Source organism: Hemitrygon akajei, chromosome 9 (genome assembly GCF_048418815.1).
Source record: "Hemitrygon akajei chromosome 9, sHemAka1.3, whole genome shotgun sequence".
NCBI classification, from domain to species: Eukaryota; Metazoa; Chordata; class Chondrichthyes; order Myliobatiformes; family Dasyatidae; genus Hemitrygon; species Hemitrygon akajei.
The window spans coordinates 84,675,552-84,684,719 of NC_133132.1; positions in this window are offsets into that span (position 1 = coordinate 84,675,552).

A 9,168-nucleotide genomic window follows, 5' to 3' on the forward strand; every position below is an offset into this window, starting at 1 on the left:
TGTACTATTCTATCTTCTGTCTTTTATAATATATCATTTCATTGACTCAAATGAGAACCCCTTAGTTCAAAGCCTAGCCAGCTGCAATGGACATGTATGCACAATTTCTGCGAGTTCTATATTCCTGGTATGAAGGAAGATTAGGTAACACAACACGGTGGTAATATGAAGTTTCTTCTTTCAGAAAATACCTTGTTGACCTCTGCATGAGAAACACCGTTTGTTAAACTGTTCCTAAATTCAGATATGTCCTGATAATATGTGATGATAACAGAAATTAGTCTGTGGAAGAGCATGTAAAAAACCATCATCATCAATTAAGGTAGGTAGGGTGCTCACTCAAGGAGCCCTCAAAGTCAGGATTCTCTAGATGTGTAATATGCATTATTGATAAACATTTCCAGAATCTGTTTCATTACCACCAGCAAGAATGGAGCTCCAACATTGCAGTTTATTGTCTAAAGTAAGCAAATTAAAGACTCAATAAGTCATAATATAGAATACAATGTGGGATGGAAAATAGGAAAAGGAATATTTGCATAGAAGCCATATTAATGCTGCTTGATTTTTTATTTGTTTCGCTATTTTCCGAGATACTTAATCACATGACATTATTTGTTTCTGGCTTCAGGCTACAGAAGATAATTTCTATCCAAGAATAAAATGTGATTTGGACTATTTTTGAGCTATTTTACTTCAATGAAAGTTTGGTTGATAATATCAAAGCTTGCACCGGCACAAGTCATTATAAGCACAAGAGATGTCTAAATCAGATTCAGAATCAGGCTTATTGTCACTACTGTAAGCTGAAGTATTTATTGTTTTTGAGGCAGCAGTATGGTGACAATATTAAAAACTATTTACAATAATGTATCAAATAAATAAATAGTGCAAAAGAGGACAAGTGAGGCAATGTTCATGGGTTCATGGACTGTTCAGAAATTTAGTGGCATAGAGGAAGAGGCTGTTCCTAAGACATTGAGTGTGGGTCTTCAGGCTTCTGACCCTCCTCCCTGATAATAACAATGAGAAGAGGGCATGTCCCTGGTGGTGATGGGCCCTAATTATGGATTATTTGTGCCAATCTTTTTCTATATCATCATCAGGGGCACCTGGACCATATTGCGAAAAGATAGTTGTGTTTGATCATGCATTGGTCTGATTCTGTGCAGAGCAGACTGTAATTTTTTTTTGTGCTGAATCAGACTGGGATACCAGACAGATGAAGGAAAGACTTCTTTTTATTCTTTATTCTACACCCCTATATTGCACTAGTGTTTCACACCTGTCTGCAACCTCCCAAGCCCACCCTACAATTGACTGCCCCAGGTCCCAGCAGCTCCCAATCTGCTGCTAACCACCATACCCCTCCCTGATCCCATGATACTTCTCCCTTCTTATGACCATTCAGTATCCTGATCTTTCTCCCATCTCGAGCTGTCACAATCCTTTGTACCCCCACATTCTGAAAGGTATTGCCTCTGTCAATGGCACCCGACACTCATGTCCACAGAGTTAGCAGCCACATTTACAGTCACTCCTCATAACACCCAATCCCCACTCCTGAACAGACCCCACCTCAACAGCTGACAATCAATCAGTTCCCACGTCATCATTCTCCTTCCTCCATTATTCCATCATTAATGGTCTTGTCCTCACACAAATGATTCTAATTGCTCACTGAAGTGGCCATATTTCCATTTGTCTGTCCCACATGCTGTTAATTTCCTTCCTAAGCCTTTTGTATTTTCCTGTCTCTTTTAAGTACAGCACTAAAACCTAAAGTCTTTGACAAAGCTTTAAGCCACATTCTCCTAGTTACTCCTCCTTCAGCTCAGCATCGATTTTCGGCTGTTTCTGCCACTGTAAAGTGTCTCTAATGATTTTCTACATTCATTGTTCTGCATAATAGTTAGCTGTTGTGGAAGGAACAAGATCGGCACAGGATTGATAATTTAGAACAGAATATGAGTGTGACAGAGAGATAATTCAGTGGGAGACTATCAGTCTATAAGAAAAGCTTTTTCTTCTGGCCTGATAGGGAATGTGAAAGAGATTGTAATCCTTTATGTTGGAAAAAGTATTAAGTCTGGATGGATTTTGTTTTGCTGTAGATTTCAGATTTGCTGATCATTACATTTATCACAAAGCAGGAAACGGAATTTCTTAGAGGCAGATTGAGGGAGGTAGATTGAAACACCACCAACAACAGCTTTTATTGAATCAAAGGTTTGGGAGGCCCCTTTTCATTGGGCATGGTGGGTACACCATAATTTTTTGATATTATGTTTAAAAAACACTTTTTACACTGGACCTCTATATATTAGACATATGACAATGAATAGAGAAGTAGCAGTATGATGTGTGTGAAAGTAACTCATTGTAAAACAATTGTGATTGGCTGCTTTATTTTACATATGCAAATAAATTACACAGTTATTTCAGGAGGCATTCTTTCTGTTTTCTCATTTATTACAATATATGAAAATTAATGTCATATTTGAGAATAATATATTTAACCATCCGCTGAAAGTAAAACCTTTCATTATACACCACTAGTTGCTGTACACAATGCAACCTATGTTGACCAGTGAAGAGAATAATGCAGTTCCATCCACGTATATATTTTATCAAAGATTGGATGAATCTGAAACCTACATGTCAGGGATGGCCAACCTATGGCACATTGGATGATTAGAAGCGGCGCATTGCACTCCAGTGATAATAATAAAAAAGTAAGCATACTCATGCAAAAAGTATTAACCAAAAACTGATTTGTGGAAAAAAAATTATAACAGGAATTCAAGTAGCTTAGAGCTAGAAAAGGGTTTTACTGAGAATAAATCTAAAACTTAGCAAATATTTTTAGCGATTTTATTATTTCGTGCACATCTTTTGGCAAATGTTATCTTCTTTCATATTAATCTGTTTTTAATAAAAAAAATGTTCAATGAGTCAAACTAGGAAAGGACCTTTGTTTTGCAGTCGTTCTATAACTGTTCAAAACACGTTTGATACTTGTTTGATCCTGAGGCACCAGGCATCTGCACCAGCGGTGCGTCGCAGGTTTTTGCCAGTCAGTTTACAATTGACACTCGTGCGCTACGGAGTTGTGCTTTGTTTGTCCTTTGTGAACATTTGCAGTTTTGTACTTTTTCAAAAATTAAGCCTTGTTTTTACATTCAGTTATCGATCACAGTGCAAAAGAAAATGAGCAAAAGAAAAGCAGAAAGTGATAGTAAGCGTGAATTCAATGAACAGTGGGAAAATGAGTTCTTATTTATAGTGGTTCCACTGTCCATTGTTTGTGAAAACACTTTCTCACATAATAGGAGACATGATCTTAATAGACAGTATAAAACACAACATCAGACTGAAATAGAAGGAAAACTGAAGCTAGTGCCTGGGTCTGAGCTACAGAAAGAATATGTGATTAAGAAAAAGGAAGAAATCAGAAGAAGACAAAATTATTTGTTAAGTCTCATTAAGGTAAGTAATGTTTATCTTGTTTTTATGTTAAATCAATATATCATGTAAAAATGCTAAATATGTCTATATTAACATATTTTTACAAGAATTGAATGGGGGTACAAGAATTGTATGGCGTATCTGAACTCGTGCGTGAAAAATTGACACATGGAATGTAAAAGGCTGGCCACCCCTGCTACACGTAATAAAGAATCTGGTGCAGATATTGCTCTGTGCTTTCCTAAACATGTTAGACTATTAGTGCATGGAAAGTGGAGGAGGAATGCACATGTGTGTTTGGATTCTCAGACATAAGCATGCCTCTGCTTACTCAGTGCAACATTGGAGAATGAGATTGGATTATTGATACGATACAACCTGCATATACAGTTAGACTTCACTGAGAACAAAATGGTGATTGGCGGACAATGGTGACCTGAAAAGAAAATTTTTATTTTGAAGAACATTGATGAGCTTTACTGATCCAGGATCTCCTAGCCTTAAAGCTAGAAAATATTGTTCGACAAGTTCCTTCTGTTCATTGCAAATTGACCAGGGAAGTTGTCTGACATTATTTTCCAGAAAGGCTGCTTCCATTAATACACTAGAATGGAGCTGAAAGGAAAAAAAAACCATAGGACAAGGGAACCTGGAAGGAAAACGTTATGGTGGATGCGGATTTGAAAGGCTGCTGGCCTTGCTGAACCAGGAAAAGGGGTGGACAGAGCAAAGGGACGGCTGACCAAGTAATGTGCAACAGTGATAGGCCACTGGTTAAAGCAGGGAGAGTGGGTTGTTCAGGTGTGGAGCGAGGAATGTGAAGATGTGCAGGTGACAACTTCATGCACCTATTTAGGTGAAACATGGAAAATCTAAGAAGGCAAGGCTAAGCGAGAATAAGTTACAGGAGTGCAGAGGCATCAGGCAGCGGGGACAAGCATAGAGGTATCCAGCTAATTGGGAGTGGATCTGGCAAACTGGGTGCAGATTGGCAGAGAGGTGTTCAGACTGACCTGAAAGGGAGTGGGAGGGGAGAGAACGAGCGGACCTGAGTGGGTGAAAACCCAGTGAACACAGTAGACAGAGCAAAGAGTTAATGAATCAATGAATGCACAACAGTGATCAGGCAGAGGTTGAAACAGGGAAAGTGGTGTGTTTGGGAGTGGGCCAGGCAATAAGGAAGGGTGCAGACATGCCAGGATGAAGCACGAAATGATGCGCGTAAATTGAATTAATATAAATGTGTATTAGTGTGGCATAGAAATGATGGACCTGTGTCTGTACTGTATGATGCTAACTGTGACACTGGCTCTGAAATGAAGATGGGAATGGATCCAGTAGCTTTCTACACTGTAGCCAAGGTACACTTGTGCAAGATGTCTATCAGAGAAGACATCTGTACAGATCCTGTAGATTATCCACATGGACAAGAAATAAAGCAAACAAAGCACATGATGGACAATGGAAATATAAACAAAAATAGCAAAGGGGGCAAGTGTGGCAGCACCTGTGGGGAGAGAAACAGAGCTCATATTTCACATCAATGATTTTTTTCTGAAAAGCAGGAAAAGTGAAAAAAGTAAGGTAACGGTGCAGAGAGAGGATTGGGTAGACAACGAGAAGATTCAGATAGAGGAGGTGCTATCTTGGAGAGGGTGATGATTGCTTATCATCTACAGCTGATCTGTCTGCAGGAACGTAAAGACAAGGAGATGAATGAGGGCAATAGAGAGAGAAATAAAGACTGCTATGCCTGTGAGATTCCATTAGTTCTGATTCAGGTTGGATGAAGTTGCCTGTCAGATTAAATCCTAAACTGCTTTTGTCCTTGACCTCCTACATTGTTTCAACGAAACCCGACATGAGATTGAGGAGCAATGTCTCATCTCCACATCTGTACACATTTGTACATGTTGGAATTCAGTATTGAATGAAACAACAGCTATATCAGAGCTGGCCATTTTTGATGTAGGGTCATTAACTCAGTTATTCACTCTCCACTGATGCCACCTGATCTGTTGAGTATTTCCAGCAATTTTTTATTAGGCACTTTGTTAGGTACAGGAGTGGAACCTGCCTTAGTCCATCCACTTCAAGGTTCAATGTGGTATGCTTTCAGAGATGCTTTTCTGCACACTATTTTTGTAACACATGGTTAATAAAATTACTGCTACTTTCCTGTCAGATGAACCAATCTGACCATTCTCCTCCGACATCCCTCATTAACAAGACACTTTCACCCACAGAACTACCACTCATTGGGTGATTTATTTTGTATTTCACAACATTGTGAATTTTGGAGACTGATGTACATGCAAATCCCAGGAAATAAGTCGTTTTTGAGATACTCAAACCACCTCATCTGGCACAGAAAATCATTCCATGATCAAAGTCATTTAGATTGCATTTCTTCTCCATTATGATGTTTGATCTGAACAACAACTAAATCTTTTGACCATGATTGACTGATTAGATATTTGCATAATATATAGGTGTACCTAATAAAGTGGCCAATGAGTGCATATCTCACAGTTCTTTTATTCTTAGTTCTAGTGTTCTTGTTTGTTTCTCTCTCTTCAGTCAGAGCAGCAGTGACAAACAAATATTCATCAATCTCTTTTTGTAGTACTTCTGCCAGCAAGGCAATTTTGTTCTCTAGTCTTTCATAAATATCCCCTTTGTTCTCACCAGCTCCTCAACTTAAAACATGTATATTTCATACTTTTCCAGTTCTATTAAAGAATCACTACCTAGAAATGCTAACCATTTCCTTCTCCACACATGTGGTCTGTCTCAGGTATTTCCTGCATTATTATAAACAGAATGACTTCATTTGTATAGCACAATAAACAAAATGGCAAGCAAAATTAAAGGGGTTTTCTTAATGTTATTTAGTAGTTGGAATATCGTCTTGTCGGCTTGTTTGTAATTGACCCTTGTCTTGATATTTTTGTCAATTGGACACAACATCTACCACAGGTTTTTGTTATGTTCTTGAATAATATTCTTTCTCTAGTAACTATGCTCTTTGTGCTCCTTGTGTATTGTTTAGGTAGAGAACAAAGAATCGAAGGGATAACTTAAAGGAGAAATGGAGATGTGGAAAGATTATGAGAGAAATTAGCACTAAGGCACAGTATGTTAAGGTAAGATTAGGAATTGTTAAAAGGCCATAAAGGCTGGATAAGGTGTCAGAGGATTGGAGGATAGCTAATGTTCCATTGTTTAAGAAAGGGTCTAAAAATAAGTTGCAAAATTATAGGTCAGTGAGACGATTATCAGCAGTAGCTATGCTATTGGGTGGTATTCTAAGAGTTTAGCTACATAAGTATTTGAATAGACGAGGACTGATTAAAGGATAGTCAACATGGTAGGTTGTATATAACCAATCTTATAGTATTTTTTGAGGAAGTTGCCTGGAAAGTTCATGAAGGCAAGGCAGTGGATATCGTTTACATGGATTTTAGTAAGGCCTTTGACAAGGTTCTGTATGGAAGATTGGTCAGAAGGTTGAGTCGTCCGGCATTCAGGATGAGGTATTAAATTGGAATAGACATTGACTTCACAGAGTGGTAGTAGATAGTTGCCTTTCTGACTGGAGGACTGTGAATAACGGTGTGTCACAGGGACTGGTGCTGGGTCTGTTGTTGTTTGTCATCAATATCAGGGATTTGGATGACAATGTTTGAAAGGGGATCAGCAAGATTGGGGGTGTAGTAGGCAGTTAGGAAGACTATCAAAGCTTGCAGAGGAATCTGAAACAGCTTGAAAAATGGCAGATGAAATTTACTGCAGACAAGTGTGAGGTGTTGCTCCTTGGAAGCACAAACCAGGAAAGGAGTTTCATGATGAGCATTGGAGCACTGAGGAGTTTGGTAGAACAGAGGAATCTGAGAGTACAGGCCCATAATTCATTGAAAGCGGCATCACAAGAAGAAACAAAACCTACAGCATAATACAGGCCCTCAAGCCCTTTGGCCCACAATGCTGTGCTGAACAGTTACTTCCTTTAGAAATTACCTCGGGTTAATCATAGCCCTCTATTTTTCTAAGCACCTATCCAGGAGTCTCTTAAAACACCCTATCATATCTGCCTCCACCATCATCACTGGCAACCCAGTCCACGCACTCACTACTCTCTGTGAAAAAAACTTACCCCTGACATCTCCTCTGTATCTACTTACAAGAATTTAAAAACTGTGCCCTTTCAGCCCTGGAAAAAAGCCTTTGATTATCCATAGGATCAATACCTCTCATCATCAAATACACCTCTATCAGGTCACCTCATCCTCCATCGCTCCAAGGAGAAAAGGCGAAGTTCACTCAACCCATTCTCATAAGGCATGCTCCCCAATCCAGGCAACATCCTTGTAATTCTCCTCTGTACCATTTAAATAGTTTCCACATCCTTCCAGTAGTGAGGTGACTAGAACTGAGCACAGTACTTCAAGTGGGGTCTGACCAGGGTCCTATATAGCTGCAACATTACCTCTCGGCCCTTGAACTCAATCCCACAATTGATGAAGGCCAATGCACCGTATGCTTTCTTAACCAGAGTCAACCTACACAGCAGCTTTGAGTGTCCGAAAGACTCAGACCCCAAGATGATTCTGATCCTCCACTCTGCCAAGAGTCTTACAATTAATACTATACTGTATTCTGTCATTATATTTGAATCTACCAAAATGAACCACCTCACACTTATCTGGGTTGAACTCCATCTGCCATTTCTCAGCCTAGTTTTGCACCCTATCAATGTCCCGCTGTAACCGCTGTCAGCCCTCCACATTATCCACGACACTTCCAAACTTTGTGTCATCAGCAAATTTGCTAATCCATCCCTCCACTTCTTCATCCAGGTCATTTATAAAAATCACAAAGAGTAGGTGTCCCAGAACAAATCCCTAAGGCACACCACTGGTGACTGACCTCCATGCAGAATATGACCCATCTACAACCACTCTTTGTCTTCTGTGGGCAAACCGGTTCTGGATCCACAAAGCAATGTCCCCTTGGATCCCATGCCTCCTTACTTTCTCAATAAGCCTTGCATGGGGGTACCTTATCAAATGCCTTCCTGAAAATCCATATACACTACATCTATTGCTCTACCTTCATCAGTGTGTTTAGTCACATCCTCAAAAATTTCAATCAGGCTCATAAGGGACGACCAGCCTTTGACAAAGCCATGCTGACTATTCCTAATCTAATTATGCCTCTCCAAATGTTCATAAATCCTGCCTCTCAGGATTTTCTCCATCAACTTACCAACCACTGAAATAAGATTCACTGGCCTATAATTTCCTGGGCTATCTCTACTCCCTTTCTTGAATAATGGAAAAACATCCAGAACCCTCCACTTGTCTGGAATCTCTCCTGTCTCCATTGATGATGCAAAGATCATCGCCAGAGACTCAGAAATCTCTTCCTTCATTTCCCATAGTAACCTGGGGTACATCTCATCTGGTCCCAGTGACTTATCCAAATTGATGCTTTCCAAAAGCTCTAGTGCATCCTCTTCCTTAATATCTACATGCTCAAGCTTTTCAGTCCACTGTAAGTCATCACTACAATCACCAAGATCATTTTCCATAGTGAATACTGAAGCAAAGTACTCATTAAGTACCTCTGCTATTTCCTCCAGTTCCATACATACTTTCCCACTGTCACACTTGATTGGTCTTATTCACTCACATCTTA